This window comes from Panulirus ornatus, chromosome 9, assembly GCF_036320965.1.
Source record: "Panulirus ornatus isolate Po-2019 chromosome 9, ASM3632096v1, whole genome shotgun sequence".
In the NCBI taxonomy this organism is placed as follows: Eukaryota; Metazoa; Arthropoda; class Malacostraca; order Decapoda; family Palinuridae; genus Panulirus; species Panulirus ornatus.
Genome location: NC_092232.1, coordinates 38,523,189 through 38,545,779, shown reverse-complemented (window position 1 = coordinate 38,545,779; position 22,591 = coordinate 38,523,189). Strand labels below are relative to the sequence as shown.

General features: G+C 44.1%; 1 protein-coding gene across 3 annotated transcripts in view; it reads left to right on the top strand.

Moving 5' to 3' along the window:
• Window positions 1–277: 277 nt before the first annotated feature.
• The window catches only part of LOC139750351 (alpha-1,6-mannosyl-glycoprotein 2-beta-N-acetylglucosaminyltransferase-like), a 326,509-nt gene continuing 304,195 nt past the window's right edge, over window positions 278–22,591 (top strand). For 2 of the 3 annotated variants that reach the window (XR_011713113.1, XM_071665038.1), the window contains exon 1: window positions 278–645. The gene's annotated coding sequence lies outside the window, so the exon portion shown is untranslated. The remainder of the gene's footprint in view (window positions 646–22,591) is intronic. The other variant, XM_071665040.1, reaches the window with a different exon arrangement.

Genomic DNA, 22,591 nt, shown 5'->3' with positions numbered 1-22,591 from the left:
CATCTGACTGGCTGACAACAAACATCTAACTGGCGAAGAAGGTAAATACAAATCCGAGGACTTAACACCATCATTTCTGCTCTGTTAAACCACGAAGATTTTCCCTTTATAGAGCAATTTGCTGGAATGAGATGATGAAAAAAAAAAGAAATGATAAAGATGAACGATTTTCATTAACTTTGTTATCTTTAATTACCTGGCGCTGGATGGGTGGATGGTAGGTGAGGGTGAGGGAGGAGGAGGAGGGAAGAGAGGAGCCGGTCAATGCTCGGCAGCCAGTGTTGCACGGACCATAGTCGGGTACACACGCCTCGCGTCTCGCCCGCTCCACTCTCACATGACCATCCCCTCTCTCTCTCTCTCTCTCTCTCTCTCTCTCACTCTCACTCTCCCGCGTTGTACTCTCTCTCACATACGATCATATATACATTTACCTACGTACGTGGGAGACAACAAGTGTGTGAGACAGTAAGAATTAACACATATAGTGTTCTAATGAGAGGATAATCACAAGAAATTACCGAGGAATAATGTGTGGAACAGAGGAAAATGTGGCGAGTTTGGAGGAGGTTGTAGAAAAAGGCGAGAGGATCGCTAGAGCCAAGACCAGCGGCGTCGCCCTCATCTAAGGACCACCTGGCAAAGGTAGATATACCGAGGCATTTCGTCCATGTGAGTGCTGGAGACGGTGGTGGGTGGGGTCAAAAAAAGGAATTAATCCAACGACCATAGACGAGTCCTTGCGCTGGATGAATAACTATTAAATAACCTCGTTACGAGCGTCAGAGACGTCAAGGTTGGTGATAGGATATGTTATCAGTGATCTGTGATGATATGGAGCGCAAGTCAAGAGCAGCAGTGTGTCTGGTTATCAATATGTTAATTATATGATAAAGGCATTAAAAAAAATATGATAATCAAATGATGTATTGTCACAAAGTACTGTATACTACTGGGAGTCTTATACAGGCGTACTGTCAAGGTGGTACTGGTGTCAGGAGGTACTGGTATAGTGTCAGGAGGTACTGAAATAGTGTCAGGAGGTACTGGTATAATATCAAGAGTTCTGATATAGAGTTAGGAGGTACTGATATAGTGTCAGGAGGTACTGGTGTAATGTCAGGAGGTACTGATATAGTGTCAGGAGGTACTGATATAGTGTCAGGAGGTACTGGTGTAATGTCAGGAGGTACTGATATCGTGTCAGGAGATACTGGTGTAATGTCAGGAGATACTGATGTAGTGTCAGGAGGTACTGATATAGTGTCAGGAGGTACTGATATAGAGTCAGGAGGTACTGATATAGTGTCAGGAGGTACTGATATAGTGTCAGGAGATACTGATATAGTGTCAGGAGGCACTAGTGTAATGTCAGGAGGTACTGATATAGTGTCAGGAGGTACTGCTGTAGTGTCAGGAGGTACTGCTATAATGTCAAGAGGTTCTGATATAGAGTTAGGAGATACTGATATAGTGTCAGGAGGCACTGGTGTAATGTCAGGAGGTACTGATATAGTGTCAGGAGGTACTGATATAGTGTCAGGAGGTATGGTATAATGTCAAGAAGTTGTAATATAGAGTTAGGAGGTACTGATATACTGTCAGGAGGTGCTGGTGCAATGTCACGAGGTTCTGATACAGTGTCAGGAGGTACTGATATAGTGTCAGGAGGTACTGATATACTGTCAGGAGGTACTGGTGTAATGTCACGAGGTTCTGATACAGTGTCAGGAGGTACTGATATAGTGTCAGGAGGTACTGATATAGAGTCAGGAGATACTGATATAGTGTCAGGAGGTACTGGTGTAGTGTCAGGATGTACTGATGTAGTGTTAGGAGGTGCTGATATAGTGTCAGGAAGTACAGGTGTAGTGTCAGGAGATATTGATATAGTGTCAGGAGGTACTGGTGTAATGTCAGGAGGTATTGGTGTAGCGTCAGGAGGTATTGGTGTAGCGTCAGGAGGAACTGATATAGTGTCAGGAGGTACTGAAGTAGTGTTAGGAGGTACTGTTGTAGTGTCAGGAGGTACTGATATAGTGTCAGGAGGTGCAGGTGTAGTGTCAGGAGGTACTGGTGTAATGTCAGGAGGTTCTGATATAGAGTCATTAGGTACTGATGTAGTGTCAGGAGGTACTGATGTAGTGTCAGGAGGTACTGATGTGGTGTGTGGAGATACTGATATAGAGTCAGGAAATACTGATGTGGTGTCAGGAGGTACTGTTGTTGTGTCAGGAGGTACTGATGTAGTGTCAGGAGGTTCTGATATAGAGTCAGGAGGTACTGATGTAGTGTCAGGAGGTACTGGTGTAATGTCAGGAAGTACTGACATAGTATCAGGAGGTACTGGTGTAGTGACAGGAGGTACTGATGTAGTGTCAGGAGGTACTGATGTAGTGTCAGGAGGTACTGAGTGTCAGGAGGTACTGGTGTAGTGTCAGGAGGTACTGATATAGTGTCAGGAGGTGCTGATGTAGTGTCAGGAGGTGCTGATATAGTGTCAGGAGGTACTGATATAGTGTCAGGAGGTACTGGTGTAGTGTCAGGAGGTACTGATATAGTGTCAGGAGGTACTGATATATTGTCAGGAGGTACTGGTGTAATGTCAGGAGGTACTGATATAGTGTCAGGAGGTATTGATATAGTGTCAGGAGGTACTGGTATAGTGTCATGAGATACTGATGTAGTGTCAGGAGGTACTGATATAGTGTCAAGAGATACTGATATAGTGTCAGGAGGTAGTGGTATAGCGTCTGGAGGTACTGGTATAGTGTCAGGAGGTACTGATATAGTGTTAGGAGGTAGAGGCGTAGTATCAGGAGGTACTGATGTAGTGTCAAGAGGTACAGGTGTAGTGTCAGGAGGTACTGATATAGTGTCAGGAGGTACTGGTAAAGTGTCAGGAGATACTGATGTAGTGTCAGGAGGTACTGATATAGTGTCATCAGATACTGATATAGTGTCAGGGGGTACTGGTATAGTGTGAGGAGGTACTGATATAGTGTCAGGAGGTACTGATATAGTGTTAAGAGGTACAGGTGTAGCGTCAGGAGGTACTGATATAGGGTCAAGAGGTACAGGTGTAGTGTCAGGAGGTACTGATATAGTGTCAGGAGGTACTGGTAAAGTGCCAGGAGATACTGATGTAGTGTCAGGAGGTACTGATATAGTGTCATCAGATACTGATATAGTGTCAGGGGGTACTGGTATAGTGTGAGGAGGTACTGATATAGTGTCAGGAGGTACTGATATAGTGTTAAGAGGTACAGGTGTAGTGTCAGGAGGTACTGATATAGGGTCAAGAGGTACAGGTGTAGTGTCAGGAGGTACTGATATAGTGTCAGGAGGTACAGGTGTAGTATCAGGAGGTACTGATATAGTGTCAGGAGATACAGGTGTAGTATCAGGAGGTACTGATATAGTGTCAGGAGGAACAGGTGTAGTGTCAGGAGGTACTGATATAATGCTAGGAGGTACAAGTGTAGTGTCAGGAGGTACTGATATAGTGTTAGGAGGTACAGATGTAGTGTCAGGAGGTACTGATATAGTGTTAGGAGGTACAGGTGTAGTGTCAGGAGTTACTGATATAGTGTTAGGAGGTACTGATATAGTGTTAGGAGGTGCAGGTGTAGTGTCAGGAGGTACTGATATAGTGTCAGGAGGTGCAGGTGTAGTGTCAGGAGGTACTGGTGTAGTGTTAGGAGGTACTGATATAGTATCAGGAGGTGCAGGTGTAGTGTCAGGAGGTACTGATATAGTATCAGGAGGCACTGATATAGTGTTAGGAGGTACTGACATAGTGTCAGGAGGTGCAGGTGTAGTGTCAGGAGGTACTAATATAGTGTTAGGAGGTACAGATTGTAGTGTCAGGAGGTACTGATATAGTGTCAAGAGATACAGGTGTAGTGTCAGGAGGTACTGATATAGTGTCAGGAGGTACTGATATAGTGTCAGGAGGTGCAGGTGTAGTGTCAGGAGGTACTGATATAGTGTCAGGAGGTACTGATATAGTGTCAGGAGGCACAGGTGTAGTGTCAGGAGGTACTGATATAGTATCAAAAGGTACTGATATAGTGTCAGGAGGTACTGATATAGTGTCAGGAGGTGAAGATGTAGTGTCAGGAGGTACAGTTGTAGTGTCAGGAGGTACTGATATAGTGTCAGGAGGTACAGATGTAGTTTCAGGAGGTAGATATAGTGTCAGGAGGTACTGGTAGAGTGTCAGGAGATACTGATGTAGTGTCAGGAGGTACTGGTGTAGTGTCAGGAGGTACTGGTGTAGTGTTAGGAGGTACTGATATAGTGTCAGGAGGTACAGATGTAGTGTCAGGAGGTAGATATAGTGTCAGGAGGTACTGGTAGAGTGTCAGGAGACACTGATGTAGTGTCAGGAGGTGCAGGTGTAGTGTCAGGAGGTACTGGTGTAGTGTTAGGAGGTACTGATATAGTGTCAGGAGGTGCAGGTGTAGTGTCAGGAGGTGCAGGTGTAGTGTCAGGAGGTACTGATATAGTGTCAGGAGGTACAGATGTAGTGTCAGGAGGTAGATATAGTGTCAGGAGGTACTGGTAGAGTGTCAGGAGATACTTATGTAGTGTCAGGAGGTGCAGGTGTAGTGTCAGGAGGGACAGGTGTAGTGTCAGGAGGTACTGATATAGTGTCAGGAGGTGCAGGTGTAGTGTCAGGAGGTAGATATAGTGTCAGGGGGTACTGGTAGAGTGTCAGGAGATACTGATGTAGTGTCAGGAGGTGCAGGTGTAGTGTCAGGAGGTACAGATGTAGTGTCAGGAGGTACTGATATAGTGTCAGGAGGTACTGATATAGTGTCAGGAGGTACTGGTGTAGTGTTAGGGGGGTACTTCTCTGGTGTCATGTGGTGGTGGGTAGGGAGGGGGGTAACCTGACCCCCAGGTGTCAGCCGAGGTCATTTGAGCCGACCGTTGTGACACTGGCCAGACACGGCCGCTACACCCGACCCCCCGACTCTCGAACCCGACAAACTCTTGTTCGGTGTTGACCGACCCGACTCCGGTCCCGGAGCACTACGGGCGACCTGCCGCCCATAGCTCTACGCCCGACCTGCCGCCCACACCGCTACGTCTGACCTGCCGCCCACAGCACTACGCCCGACCTGCCGCCCACACCGCTACGTCCGACCTGCCGCCCACAGCACTACGCCCGACCTGCCGCCCACAGCACTACGCCCGACCTGCCGCCCACAGCACTACGCTCGACCTGCTGCCCACAGCACTACGCCCGACCTGCCGCCCACAGCACTACGCCCGACCGCCCGCCCACAACCGTGCACTACGCCCGACCTGCCGCCCACAGCACTACGCCCGACCTGCCGCCCACAGCACTACGCCCGACCTGCCGCCCACAGCACTACGCCCGACCGCCCGCCCACAACCGTGCACCACGCCCGACCTGCCGCCCACAGCACTACGCCCGACCGCCCGCCCACATCCGTGCACTACGCCCGACCTGCCGCCCACAGCACTACGCCCGACCTGCCCTCCACAACCATGCACTACGCCCGACCTGCCGCCCACAGCACTACGCCCGACCTGCCGCCCACAGCACTACGCCCGACCTGCCGCCCACAGCACTACGCCCGACCGCCCGTCCACAACCGTGCACTACGCCCGACCTGCCGCCCACAGCACTACGCCCGACCGCCCGCCCACAACCGTGCACTACGCCCGACCTGCCGCCCACAGCACTACGCCCGACCTGCCGCCCACAACCATGCACTACGCCCGACCTGCCGCCCACAGCACTACGCCCGACCTGCCGCCCACAATCATGACTCTGGACAAACCCGACTTAATTTCTTTTAATTCCGCCGAAGCCGCTGGGTCGGGAGAGTGACCCGACCCGACCAACCAGCCCGACGCGTGGGCGGCCGTGTGTGTCGGGCAGTGCCTGGAGAACTTGTAGAACCTAAGGCCTGCTCGTAAAGTTGTGGTAGAACTTGTAAAAGTTCGATAACTTCACTAGAGAACATGTAGTACCTTAGCAATGTTTAGTAAAAGTCCGGTAGCACTTTATGTACTGTGTATGTCCATAATGATGTACTTCGGTATGTTTTGTTACGTATATTGCAGTAGAATTGACGTGGGAATTACCGTATTGACGTGGGAATTACCGTGTTGACGTGGGAATTACCGTATTGACGTGGGAATTACCGTGTTGACGTGGGAATTACCGTATTGACGTGGGAATTACCGTGTTGACGTGGGAATTACCGTATTGACGTGGGAATTACCGTATTGACGTGGGAATTACCGTATTGACGTGGGAATTACCGTATTAACGTGGGAATTACCGTGTTGACGTGGGAATTACCGTATTGACGTGGGAATTACCGTGTTGACGTAGAACACTGGCTGACAGGGGGGGGCAAGACGACCCTTCCCGGGCGTCAAGTTGAGCTGCGTTCTGTGTACCAGCGGCTTATCATCATATCTCGTGCTACCGATTCTCTCGTGAACAATAGTTGATGATACGCGGGCGCCACGAAAGCCACACACACACACACACACACAGACACAGAGAGAGAGAGAGAGAGAGAGAACAAAAGGAAGATGACGGAGGAGGAGATGTGTCTGGATGATAGAGGGTTCGATTTCATATGGCATCGAGCAAGAGCGGATCGAACACCACAACCTGGCTAATAGAACGACTGAAGAGGATCTGGGAATCAAGTCCTTGAGGACGACCTCTTAATCTCACGAGTACGTCGAGTTGAACCCCTTGAGTACGACCACTCAATCTCTTGACAAGGACGACCTGACCCGTCGAGTCCTCCTTCGGAGTGGGAGGGTCACTGAGGAGGTCGAACTCCAGATGATACACCCTCGCTCAAGGTGACTTTTTACACGCGGTGTAACGTCATGCAGGCAGAGTCCGGTAACACACACACACACACACACACACACACACACACACACACACACATGTATATATATATATATATATATATATATATATATATATATATATATATATATATATATATATATATATATATATTTTTTTTTTTTATACTTTGTCGCTGTCTCCCGCGTTTGCGAGGTAGCGCAAGGAAACAGACGAAAGAAATGGCCCAACCCCCCCCATACACATGTATATACATACGTCCACACACGCAAATATACATACCTACACAGCTTTCCTTGGTTTACCCCAGACGCTTCACATGCCTTGATTCAATCCACTGACAGCACGTCAACCCCGGTATACCACATCGCTCCAATTCACTCTATTCCTTGCCCTCCTTTCACCCTCCTGCATGTTCAGGCCCCGATCACACAAAATCTTTTTCACTCCATCTTTCCACCTCCAATTTGGTCTCCCTCTTCTCCTTGCTCCCTCCACCTCCGACACATATATCCTCTTGGTCAATCTTTCCTCACTCATCCTCTCCATGTGCCCAAACCACTTCAAAACACCCTCTTCTGCTCTCTCAACCACGCTCTTTTTATTTCCACACATCTCTCTTACCCTTACGTTACTCACTCGATCAAACCACCTCACACCACACATTGTCCTCAAACATCTCATTTCCAGCACATTCATCCTCCTGCGCACAACTCTATCCATAGCACACGCCTCGCAACCATACAACATTGTTGGAACCACTATTCCTTCAAACATACCCATTTTTGCTTTCCGAGATAATGTTCTCGACTTCCACACATTCTTCAAGGCCCCCAGAATTTTCGCCCCCTCCCCCACTCTATGATCCTCTTCCGCTTCCATGGTTCCATCCGCTGCCAGATCCACTCCCAGATATCTAAAACACTTCACTTCCTCCAGTTTTTCTCCATTCAAACTCACCTCCCAATTGACTTGACCCTCAACCCTACTGTACCTAATAACCTTGCTCTTATTCACATTTACTCTTAACTTTCTTCTTCCACACACTTTACCAAACTCAGTCACCAGCTTCTGCAGTTTCTCACATGAATCAGCCACCAGCGCTGTATCATCAGCGAACAACAACTGACTCACTTCCCAAGCTCTCTCATCCCCAACAGACTTCATACTTGCCCCTCTTTCCAAAACTCTTGCATTTACCTCCCTAACAACCCCATCCATAAACAAATTAAACAACCATGGAGACATCACACACCCCTGCCGCAAACCTACATTCACTGAGAACCAATCACTTTCCTCTCTTCCTACACGTACACATGCCTTACATCCTCGATAAAAACTTTTCACTGCTTCTAACAACTTGCCTCCCACACCATATATTCTTAATACCTTCCACAGAGCATCTCTATCAACTCTATCATATGCAAAAAAAAAAAAAAAAAAGAAAAAAAAAAAAAAAAATATATATATATATATATATATATATATATATATATATATATATATATATATATATATATATATATATATATATATATATATATATTTTTTTTTTTTTTTTTTTTTTTTTTGCTTTGTCGCTGTCTCCCGCGTTTGCGAGGTAGCGCAAGGAAACAGACGAAAGAAATGGCCCAACCCACCCCCATACACATGTATATACATACACGTCCACACACGCAAATTACATACCTACACAGCTCTCCATGGTTTACCCCAGACGCTTCACATGCCCTGATTCAATCCACTGACAGCACGTCAACCCCGATATACCACATCGATCCAATTCACTCTATTCCTTGCTCTCCTTTCCCCCTCCTGCATGTTCAGGCCCCGATCACACAAAATCTTTTTCACTCCATCTTTCCACCTCCAGTTTGGTCTCCCACTTCTCGTTCCCTCCACCTCCGACACATATATCCTCTTGGTCAATCTTTCCTCACTCATTCTCTCCATGTGCCCAAACCATTTCAAAACACCCTCTTCTGCTCTCTCAACCACGCTCTTTTTATTTCCACACATCTCTCTTACCCTTACGTTACTTACTCGATCAAACCACCTCACACCACACATTGTCCTCAAACATCTCATTTCCAGCACATCCACCCTCCTGCGCACAACTCTATCCATAGCCCACGCCTCGCAACCATACAAAATTGTTGGAACCACTATTCCTTCAAACATACCCATTTTTGCTTTCGGAGATAGTGTTCTCGACTTCCACACATTCTTCAAGGCTCCCAGGATTTTCGCCCCCTCCCCCACCCTGTGATCCACTTCCGCTTCCATGGTTCCATCCGCTGCCAGATCCACTCCCAGATATCTAAAACACTTTACTTCCTCCAGTTTTTCTCCATTCAAACTTACCTCCCAATTGACTTGACCCTCAACCCTATTGTACCTAATAACCTTGCTCTTATTCACATTTACTCTTAACTTTCTTCTTTCACACACTTTACCAAACTCAGTCACCAGCTTCTGCAGTTTCTCAATTGAATCAGCCACCAGCGCTGTATCATCAGCGAACAACAACTGACTCACTTCCCAAGCTCTCTCATGCACAACAGATTTCATACTTGCCCCTCTTTCCATAACTCTTGCATTCACCTCCCTAACAACCCCACCCATAAACCAATTAAACAACCATGGAGACATCACACACCCCTGCCGCAAACCTACATTCACTGAAAACCAATCACTTTCCTCTCTTCCTACACGTACACATGCCTTACATCCTCGATAAAAAACTTTTCACTGCTTCTAACAACTTGCCTCCCACACCATATATTCTTAATACCTTCCACAGAGCATCTCTATCAACTCTATCATATGCCTTCTCCAGATCCACAAATGCTACATACAAATCCATTTGCTTTTCTAAGTATTTCTCACATACATTCTTAAAAGCAAACACCTGATCCACACATCCTCTACCACTTCTGAAACCACACTGCTCTTCCCCAATCTGATGCTCTGTACATGCCTTCACCCTCTCAATCAATACTCTCCCATATAATTTGCCAGGAATACTCAACAAACTTATACCTCTGAAATTTGAGCACTCACTCTTATCCCCTTTGCCTTTGTACAATGGCACTATGCACGCATTCCGCCAATCCTCAGGCACCTCACCATGAGTCATACATACATTAAATAACCTTACCAACCAGTCAATAATACAGTCACCCCCTTTTTTAATAAATTCCACTTCAATACCATCCAAACCTGCTGCCTTGCCGGCTTTCATCTTCCGCAAAGCTTTTACTACCTCTTCTCTGTTTACCAAATCATTTTCCCTAACCCTCTCACTTTGCACACCACCTCGACCAAAACACCCTATACCTGCCACTCTATCATCAAACACATTCAACAAACCTTCAAAATACTCACTCCATCTCTTTCTCACACCACCACTACTTGTTATCACCTCCCCATTTGCTCCCTTCACTGAAGTTCCCATTTCCTCCCTTGTCTTACGCACTTTATTTACCTCCTTCCAGAACATCTTTTTATTCTCCCTAAAATTTAATGATACTCTCTCACCCCAACTCTCATTTGCCCTCTTTTTCACCTCTTGCACCTTTCTCTTGACCTCCTGTCTCTTTCTTTTATACATCTCCCACTCAATTGCATTTTTTCCCTGCAAAAATCGTTCAAATGCCTCTCTCTTCTCTTTCACTAATAATCTTACTTCTTCATCCCACCACTCACTACCCTTTCTAATAACCCACCTCCCACTCTTCTCATGCCACAAGCATCTTTTGCGCAATCCATCACTGATTCCCTAAATACATCCCATTCCTCCCCCACTCCCCTTACTTCCATTGTTCTCACCTTATTCCATTCTGTACTCAGTCTCTCCTGGTACTTCCTCACACAAGTCTCCTTCCCAAGCTCACTTACTCTCACCACCCTCTTCACCCCAACATTCACTCTTCTTTTCTGAAAACCCATACAAATCTTCACCTTAGCCTCCACAAGATAATGATCAGACATCCCTCCAGTTGCACCTCTCAGCACATTAACATCCAAAACTCTCTCTTTCGCGCGCCTGTCAATTAACACGTAATCCAATAACGCTCTCTGGCCATCTCTCCTACTTACATACGTATACTTATGTATATCTCGCTTTTTAAACCAGGTATTCCCAATCACCAGTCCTTTTTCAGCACATAAATCTACAAGCTCTTCACCATTTCCATTTACAACACTGAACACCCCATGTATACCAATTATTCCCTCAACTGCCACATTACTCACCTTTGCATTCAAATCACCCATCACTATATATATATATATATATATATATATATATATATATATATATTTTTTATTATACTTTGTCGCTGTCTCCCGCGTTAGCGAGGTAGCGCAAAGAAACAGACGAAAGAATTGCGCAACCCACCCACATACTCATGTATATGCATACACGTCCACACACGCACATATACATACCTGTACATGTCAATGTATATATATATATATATATATATATATATATATATATATATATATATATATATACATACAGAGACATATACATATATACACATGTACCTAATTCATACTTGCTGCCTTTATTCATTCCCGTCGCCACCCCGCCACACATGAAATGACAACCCCCTCCACCCGCATGCGCGTGAGGTAGCGCTAGGTAAAGACAACAAAGGCCACATTCGTTCACACTCAGTCTCAAGCTGTCATGTATAATGCGCCGAAACCACAGCACCCTTTCCACATCCAGGCCCCACAAAACTTTCCATGGTTTACCCTAGACGCTTCACATGCCCTGGTTCAATCTATTGACAGCACGTCGACCCCGGTATACCACATCGTTTCAATTCAATCTATTCCTTGCACGTCTTTCACCCTCCTACATGTTCAGACCTCGATCGCTCAAAATCTCTTTCATTCCATCCTTCCACCTCCAATTTGGTCTCCCACTTCTCCTTCCTTACACCTTTGACACATATATTCTCATTGTCAATCTTTCCTCACTCATTCTCTCCATGTGACCAAACCATTTTAATACTCCCTCTTCTGCTCTCTCAACCACACTCTATTTATTACATCACATCTCTCTTAACCTTTCAGTACTTACTCGATCAAAACACCTCACACCACATATTGTCCTCAAACATCTCATTTCCTACACATCCACCCTCCTCCGCACAACCCTATCTATAGCCCACGCCTCGCAACCATATAACATTGTTGGAACCACTATTCCTTCAAACATACCCATTTTTGCTTTCCGAGATATTGTTTTCGCCTTCCACACATTTTTCAACGCTCCCAGAGCCTTCGCCCCCTCCGCCACCCTGTGACTCACTTCCGCTTCCATGGTTCCATCCGCTGCCAAATCCACCCACAGATATCTAAGACACTTCACTTCCTCCAGGTTTTCTCCATTCAGACTTACCCCCCAATTGACTTGTCTCTCAACCCAACTGTACCTAATAACCTTGCTCTTATTCGCATTTACTCTCAGCTTTCTTCTTTCACACACTTTACCAAGCTCAGTCACCAGCTTCTGCAGTTTCTCACCCGAATCAGCCACCAACGCTGTATCATCAGCGAACAACAACTGACTCACTTCCCAAGCCCTCTCATCCACAACAGACTGCATACTTACCCTTCTCTTCAAAGCGCTTGGATTCACCTCTCTAACAACCCATCCATAAACAAATTAAACAACTATGGAAACATCACGCACCCCTGCCGCAAACCGACATTCACTGAGAACCAATCACTTTCCTCTCTTCCTACAAGTACACATGCCTTACATCCTCGATAAAAACTTTTCACTGCTTCTAACAACTTGCCTCCCACACCATATATTCTTAATACCTTCCACAGAGCATCTCTATCAACTCTATCATATGTCTTCTCCAGATCCATAAATGCTACATACAAATCCATTTGCTTTTCTTAGTATTTTTCACATACATTCTTCAAAGCAAACACCTGATCCACACATCCTCTACCACTTCTGAAACCACACTGCTCTTCCCCAATCTGATGCTCTGTACATGCCTTCACCCTCTCAATCAATGCCCTCCCTTTAATTTCACAGGAATACTCAACAAACTTATACCTCTGTAATTTGAGCACTTACCTTTATCCTCTTTGCCTTTGTACAATGGCACTATGCACGCATTCCGCCAATCCTCAGGCACCTCACCATGAGTCATACATACATTGAATATCCTTACCAACCAGTCAACAACAACACACACACACACACACACACACACACATATATATATATATATATATATATATATATATATATATATATATATATATATATATATATATAATTATGTTTATTATACTTTGTCGTTGTCTCCCGCGTTAGCGAGGTAGCGCAATGAAACAGACGAAAGAATGGCCCAACCCACCCACATACGCATGTATTTACATACACGTCCACACACAGCATATATACATACCTATACATTTCAACGTATATATATATTCACACACACAGACATATACATATATACACATGTACATAATTCATACTGCCTGCCCTTATTCATTCCCGTCGCCACCCCGCCACACATGAAATGAAAACCCCCTTCCCCCCGCATGTGCGCGAGGTAGCGCTAGGAAAAGACAACAAAGGCAACATTCGTTCACACTCAGTCTCTAGCTGTCATGTATAATGCACCTAAACCACAACTCCCTTTCCACATCCAGGCCCCACAAAACTGTCCATGGTTTACCCTAGACGCTTCACATGCCCTGGTTCAATCCATTGACAGCACGTCGACCCCGGTATACCACATCGATCCGGTTCACTCCATTCCTTTCACGCCTTTTACCATTCTGCATGTTCAGGCCCCGATCACTCAAAATCTTTTTCACTCCATCTTTCCACCTCCAATTTGGTGTCCCACTTCTCCTCGTTCCCTCCACCTCTGACACATATATCCTCTTCGTCAATCTTTCCTCACTCATTCTCTTCATGTGACCAAACCATTTCAAAACACCCTCTTCTGCTCTCTCAACCACACTCTTTTTATTACCTCACATCTCTCTTACCCTTTCATTACTTACTCGATCAAACCACCTCACACCACATATTATCCTCAAACATCTCATTTCCAGCACATCCACCCTCCTCCGCACAACACTATCTATAGCCCACGCCTCACATCCACATAACATTGTTGGAACCACTATTCCTTCAAACGTACCCATTTTTGATTTCCAAGATAACGTTCTCGACTTCTACGCATTTTTCAACGCTCCCAGAACTTTCGCCCCCTCCCCCACCCTCTGATTCACTTCCGCTCCCATGGTTCCATCCGCTGCCATATCCACTCCCTGATATGTAAAACACTGCACTTCCTCCAGTTTTTCCCCATTTAAAGTTACCTCCCAGTTAACTTGTCCCTCTACCGTACTGTACCTTAACCTTGCTCTTATTCACATTTACCCTCAGCTTTCTTCTTTCACACACTTTACCAAACTCAGTCACCAGCTTCTGCAGTTTCTCACCCGAATCAACCACCAGCGCTGTATCATCAGCGAACAACAACTGACTCACTTCCCAAGCTCTCTCAACCACAACAGACTGCATACTTGCCCTTCTTTCCAAAACTCTTGCATTCACTTCCATCCATAAACAAATTAAACAACCATGGAGACATCACGCACCCCTGCCGCAAACCAACATTCACAGAGAACCAATAACTTTCCTCTCTTCCTACAAGTACACATGCCTTACATCCTCGATAAAAACTTTTTACTGCTTCTAACAACTTGCCTCCCACACCATTTATTCTGAATACCTTCCACAGAGCATCTCTATCAACTCTATCATATGCCTTCTCCAGATCCATAAATGCTACATACAAATCCATTTGCTTTTCTAAGTATTTCTCACATACATTCTTCAGAGGAAACACCTGATCCACACATCCTCTACCACTTCTGAAACCACACTGCTCTTCCCCAATCTGATGCTCTGTACATGCCTTCACCCTCTCAATCAATACCCTCCCATATAATTTCCCAGAAATACTCAACAAACTTATACCTCTGTAATTCGAGCACTCACTTTTATCTCCCTTGCCTTTGTACAATGGCGCTATGCAAGCATTTCGCCAGTCCTCACCATGAGTCATACATATATTAAATAAACTTACCAACCAGTCAACAATACAGTCATCCCCTTTTTTAATAAATTCCACTGCAATACCATCCAAACCCGCTGTCTGCCGGCCTTCATCTTCCGCAAAGATTTTACTACCTCTTCTCTGTTTACCAAATCGTTCTCCCTAACCCTCTCACTTTGCACACCACCTCGACCAAAACACTCAATATCTGCCACTCTATCATCAGACACATTCAACAAACCTTCAGAATACTCACTCCATCTCCTTCTTACATCACCACTACTTGTTATCACCTCCCCATTAGCCCCCTTCACTGATGTTCCCATTTGTTCCCTTGTCTTACGCACTTTATTTACCTCCTTCCAAAACATCTTTTTATTCTCCCTAAAATTTAGTGATACTCTCTCACCCCAACTCTCATTTGCCCTCTTTTTCGTCTCTTGCACCCTTCTTTTGACCTCCTGCCTCTTTCTTTTATACATCTTCCAGTCACTTGCATTATTTCCCTGCAGAAATCGTCGAAATGCCTCTATCTTCACTTTCACTAATAATCTTACTTCTTCATCCCGCCACTCACTACCCTTTCTAATCTGCCCACCTCCCATGCTTCTCATGCCACAAGCATCTTTTGGGCAAGCCATCACTGCTTCCCTAAATACATCCCATTCCTCCCCCACTTCCTTTACGTCCTTTGATCTCACCTTGTTCCATTCTGTACTCAGTATCTCCTGGTACTTCCTCACACAATATCCTTCCCAAGCTCACTTACTTTCACCACTCTCTTCACCCCAACATTCTCTCTTCTTTTCTGAAAACCTCTACAAATCTTCACCTTCGCCTCCACAAGATAATGATCAGACATCCCTCCAGCTGCACCTCTCAGCACATTAACATCCAAAAGTCTCTCTTTCGCGCGCCTATCAATTAACACGTAATCCAATAACGCTCTCTGGCCATCTCTCCTACTTACATACGTATACTTATGTATATCTCTATTTTTGAACCAGGTATTCCCAGTCATCAGTCCTTTTTCAGCACATAAATCTACAAGCTCTTCACCATATCCATTTACAACACTGAACACCTCATGTACTCCAGTTATTCCCTCAACTGCCACATTATTCACCTTTGCATTCAAATCACCCATCACTATAACCCGGTCTCGTGCATCAAAACTGCTAACACACTCACTCAGCTGCTCCCAAAAGACTTGCCTCTCATGATCTTTCTTCTCATGCCCAGGTGCATATGCACCAATAATCACCCATCTCTCTCCATCCACTTTCAGTTTTACCCATATCGATCTAGAGTTTACTTTCTTACGCTCTATCACTTACTCCCACAACTCCTGTTTCAGGAGTAGTGCTACTCCTTCCCTTGCTCATGTCCTCTCACTAACACCTGACTTTACTCCCAAAACATTCCCAAACCACTCTTCCCCTTTACCCTTGAGCTTCGTTTCACTCAAGAGCCAAAACATCCAGGTTCCTTTCCTCAAATATACTACCTATCTCTCCTTTTTTCTCATCTTCGTTACATCCACACACATTTAGAAACCCCAATCTGAGCCTTCGAGGAGGATGAGCACTCCCCGCGTGACTCCTTCTTCTGTTTCCCTAATTAGAAAGTTAAAATACAAGGAGCGGGGGGGGTTTCTAGTCCCCAGCTCCCGTCCCCTTTAGTCGCCTTCTACAACACGTGAGGAAAGCGTGGGAAGTATTCTTTCTCCCCTATCCCCAGGGATATATATATATATATATATATATATATATATATATATATATATATATATATATATATATATATATATATACATATATATATATATATATATATATATATATATATATATATATATATATATATATATATATATATATATATATATATATTTTCTTTCTCTTTCAAACTATTCGCCATTTCCCGCATCAGCGAGGTAGCGTTAAGAACAGAGGACTGGGCCTTTGAGGGAATACCCTCACCTGGCCCCCTTCTCTGTTCCTTCTTTTGGAAAAAAAAAATGAAAGGGGAGGATTTCCAGCCCCCCGCTCCCTCCCCTTTTAGTCGCCTTCTACGACACGTAGGGAATACGTGGGAAGTATATATATATATATATATATATATATATATATATATATATATATGTATATATGTATATATGTATATATATATATATATATATATATATATATATATATATATATATATATATATATATATATGTATGGGATACTCTTTCGTCTGTTTTTTTGCGCTACCTCGCTAACGCGGTAGACGGCGGTTAAGAGTAATATATATATATATACTGTGTGTATATTTGCGTGTGTGGGCGTATGTATGTGCATGTGTATGGGGGTGGGTTGGGCCATTTCTTTTGTGTGTTTCCTTGCGCTACCTCGCAAACGCGGGAAACAGCGACAAAGCAAAAAAAAAATATATATATATGTATATATATATATATATGTATATGTATATATATATATATATATATATATATATATATATATATATATATATATATATATATATATATATATATATATATATTATCCCTGGGGATAGGGGAGAAAGAACACTTCCCACGTATTCCCTGTGTGTCTTAGAAGACGAATAAAAGGGAAGGGAGCGGGTGGCTGGAAATCCTCCCCTCTCGTTTTTTTCTTTTTTTTAATTTTCCAAAAGAAGGAACAGAGAAGGGGGCCAGGTGAAGATATTCCCTCAAAGGCCCAGTCCTCTGTTCTTAACGCAACCTCGCTAATGCGGGAAAGGGCGAATAGTACGAAAGAAAAAGAAAAAGAATATATATATATATATATATATATATATATGTGTGTGTGTGTGTGTGTGTGTGTGTGTGTGAAAGCCGGCAAGGCAGCGGGTTTGGATGGTATTGCAGTGGAATTTATTAAAAAAGGGGGTGACTGTATTGTTGACTGGTTGGTAAGGTTATTTAATGTATGTATGACTCATGGTGAGGTGCCTGAGGATTGGCGGAATGCGTGCATAGTGCCATTGTACAAAGGCAAAGGGGATAAGAGTGAGTGCTCAAATTACAGAGGTATAAGTTTGTTGAGTATTCCTGGTAAATTATATGGGAGGGTATTGATTGAGAGGGTGAAGGCATGTACAGAGCATCAGATTGGAGAACAGCAGTGTGGTTTCAGAAGTGGTAGAGGATGTGTGGATCAGGTGTTTGCTCTGAAGAATGTATGTGAGTAAAACTTAGAAACGCAAATGGATTTGTATGTAGCATTTATGGATCTGGAGGCATATGATAGAATTGATAGGAATGCTTTGTGTAAGGTATTAAGAATACATGGTGTGGGAGGAAAGTTGCTAGAAGTAGTGAAAAGTTTTTATCGAGGATGTAAGGCATGTGTGCGAGTAGAAAGAGAGGAAAGTGATTGGTTCTCAGTGAATTTTGGTTTGCGGCAGGGGTGTGTGATGTCTCCATGTTTGTTTAATTTGTTTATGAATGGGGTTGTTAAGGAGGTGAATGCAAGAGTTTTGGAAAGAGGGGCAAGTATGAAGTCTCTTGTGGATAAGAGAGCTTGGGAAGTGAGTCATTTGTTGTTCGCTGATGGCACATCGCTGGTGGCTGATTCGGTTGAGAAACTGCAGAAGCTGGTGACTGAGTTTGGTAAAGTGTGTAAAAGAAGAAATCTGAGAGTAAATGTGAATAAGAGCAAGGTTATTAGGTACAGTAGGGTTGAGGGATAAGTCAAATGGGAGGTAAGTTTGAATGGAGAAAAACTGGAGGAACTGAAGTGTTTTAGATACCTGGGAGTGGTTTTGGCAGCGGATGGAACGATGGAAGCGGAAGTGAGTCACAGGGTGGGGGAGGGGGCGAAAGTTCTGGGAGCGTTGAAAAATATGTGGAAGGCGAGAGCATTGTCTCAGAAAGCAAAAATGGGTATGTTTGAAGGAATAGTGGTTCCAACAATGTTGTATGGTTGCGCACAACTTTATCCATAGCCCACGCCTCGCAACCATACAACATTGTTAGAACCACTATTCCTTCAAACATAGCCATTTTTGCTTTCGGAGATAATGTTCTCGACTTCCACACTTTCTTCAAGGCTCCCAGGATTTTCGCCCCCTCCCCACCCTATGATTCACTTCCGCTTCCATGGTTCCATCCGCTGCCAGATCCACTCCCAGATATCTAAAACACTTTACTTCCTCCAGTTTTTCTCCATTCAAATTTACCTCCCAATTGACTTGTCCCTCAACCCTACTGTACCTAATAACCTTGCTCTTATTCACATTTACTCTTAACTTTCTTCTTTCACACACTTTACCAAACTCAGTCACCAGCTTCTGCAGTTTCTCAATTGAATCAGCCACCAGCACTGTATCATCAGCGAACAACAACTGACTCACTTCCCAAGCTCTCTCATCTCCAACAGCCTTCATACTTGCCCCTCTTTCCAAAACTCTTGCATTCACCTCCCTAACAACCCCATCCATAAACAAATTAAACAACCATGGAGACATCACACACCCCTGCCGCAAACCTACATTCACTGAGAACCAATCACTTTCTTCTCTTCCTACACGTACACATGCCTTACATCCTCGACAAAATCTTTTCACTGTTTCTAACAACTTGCCTTCCACACCATGTATTCTTAGTACCTTCCACAGAGCATCTCTATCAACTCTATTATATGCCTTATCAAAATCCATAAATGCTACATACAAATTCATTTGCTTTTCTAAGTATTTCTCACATACATTCTTCAAAGCAAACACCTGATCCACACATCCTCTACCACTTCTGAAACCACACTGCTCTTCCCCAATCTGATGCTCTGTACATGCCTTCACCCTCTCAATCAATACCCTCCCATATAATTTTTACCAGGAATAGTCAACAAACTTATACCTCTGTAATTTGAGCACTCACTCTTATCCCCTTTGCCTTTGTACAATGGCACTATGCACGCATTCCGCCAATATATATTATCCCTGGGGATAGGGGAGAATGAATACTTCCCACGTATTCCCTGCGTGTCGTAGAAGGCGACTAAAAGGGGAGGGAGCGGGTGGCTGGAAATCCTCCCCTCTCTTTTTTTTTTTTTTTTTTTGATTTTCCAAAAGAAGGAAGAGAGAAGGGGGCCAGGTGAAGATATTCCCTGAAAGGCCCAGTCCTCTGCTCTTAACGCTACTTCGCTAACGCGTGAAATGGCGAATAGTTTGAAAGAAAGAAAAAGAAATATATATATGTATATATATGTTATAATATATATATATATATATATATATATATATATATATATATATATATATATATATATATATATATATATATATATATTATATATATTTTTATTTTATTTTATTATACTTTGTCGCTGTCTCCCGCGTTTGCGAGGTGGCGCAAGGAAACAGACGAAAGAAATGGCCCCCCCCCCCCCATACACATGTATATACATACGTCCACACACGCAAATATACATACCTACACAGCTTTCCATGGTTTACCCCAGACGCTTCACATGCCTTGATTCAATCCACTGACAGCACGTCAACCCCGGTATACCACATCGCTCCAATTCACTCTATTCCTTGCCCTCCTTTCACCCTCCTGCATGTTCAGGCCCCGATCACACAAAATCTTTTTCACTCCATCTTTCCACCTCCAATTTGGTCTCCCTCTTCTCCTCGTTCCCTCCACCTCCGACACATATATCCTCTTGGTCAATCTTTCCTCACTCATTCTCTCCATGTGCCCAAACCACTTCAAAACACCCTCTTCTGCTCTCTCAACCACGCTCTTTTTATTTCCACACATCTCTCTTACCCTTACGTTACTCACTCGATCAAACCACCTCACACCACACATTGTCCTCAAACATCTCATTTCCAGCACATCCATCCTCCTGCGCACAACTCTATCCATAGCCCACGCCTCGCAACCATACAACATTGTTGGAACCACTATTCCTTCAAACATACCCATTTTTGCTTTCCGAGATAATGTTCTCGACTTCCACACATTCTTCAAGGCCCCCAGAATTTTCGCCCCCTCCCCCACCCTATGATCCACTTCCGCTTCCATGGTTCCATCCGCTGCCAGATCCACTCCCAGATATCTAAAACACTTCACTTCCTCCAGTTTTTCTCCATTCAAACTCACCTCCCAATTGACTTGACCCTCAACCCTACTGTACCTAATAACCTTGCTCTTATTCACATTTACTCTTAACTTTCTTCTTCCACACACTTTACCAAACTCAGTCACCAGCTTCTGCAGTTTCTCACATGAATCAGCCACCAGCGCTGTATCATCAGCGAACAACAACTGACTCACTTCCCAAGCTCTCTCATCCCCAACAGACTTCTTACTTGCCCCTCTTTCCAAAACTCTTGCATTTACCTCCCTAACAACCCCATCCATAAACAAATTAAACAACCATGGAGACATCACACACCCCTGCCGCAAACCTACATTCACTGAGAACCAATCACTTTCCTCTCTTCCTACACGTACACATGCCTTACATCCTCGATAAAAACTTTTCACTGCTTCTAACAACTTTCCTCCCACACCATACATTCTTAATACCTTCCACAGAGCATCTCTATCAACTCTATCATATGCCTTCTCCAGATCCATAAATGCTACATACAAATCCATTTGCTTTTCTAAGTATTTCTCACATACATTCTTCAAAGCAAACACCTGATCCACACATCCTCTACCACTTCTGAAACCACACTGCTCTTCCCCAATCTGATGCTCTGTACATGCCTTCACCCTCTCAATCAATACCCTCCCATATAATTTACCAGGAATACTCAACAAACTTATACCTCTGTAATTTGAGCACTCACTCTTATCCCCTTTGCCTTTGTACAATGGCACTATGCACGCATTCCGCCAATCCTCAGGCACCTCACCATGAGTCATACATACATTAAATAACCTTACCAACCAGTCTACAATACAGTCACCCCCTTTTTTAATAAATTCCACTGCAATACCATCCAAACCTGCTGCCTTGCCGGCTTTCATCTTCCGCAAAGCTTTCACTACCTCTTCTCTGTTTACCAAATCATTTTCCCTAACCCTCTCACTTTGCACACCACCTCGACCAAAACACCCTATATCTGCCACTCTATCATCAAACACATTCAACAAACCTTCAAAATACTCACTCCATCTCCTTCTCACATCACCACTACTTGTTATCACCTCCCCATTTGCGCCCTTCACTGAAGTTCCCATTTGCTCCCTTGTCTTACGCACTTTATTTACCTCCTTCCAGAACATCTTTTTATTCTCCCTAAAATTTAATGATACTCTCTCACCCCAACTCTCATTTGCCCTTTTTTTCACCTCTTGCACCTTTCTCTTGACCTCCTGTCTCTTTCTTTTATACATCTCCCACTCAATTGCATTTTTTCCCTGCAAAAATCGTCCAAATGCCTCTCTCTTCTCTTTCACTAATACTCTCACTTCTTCATCCCACCACTTACTACCCTTTCTAATCAACCCACCTCCCACTCTTCTCATGCCACAAGCATCTTTTGCGCAATCCATCACTGATTCCCTAAATACATCCCATTCCTCCCCCAC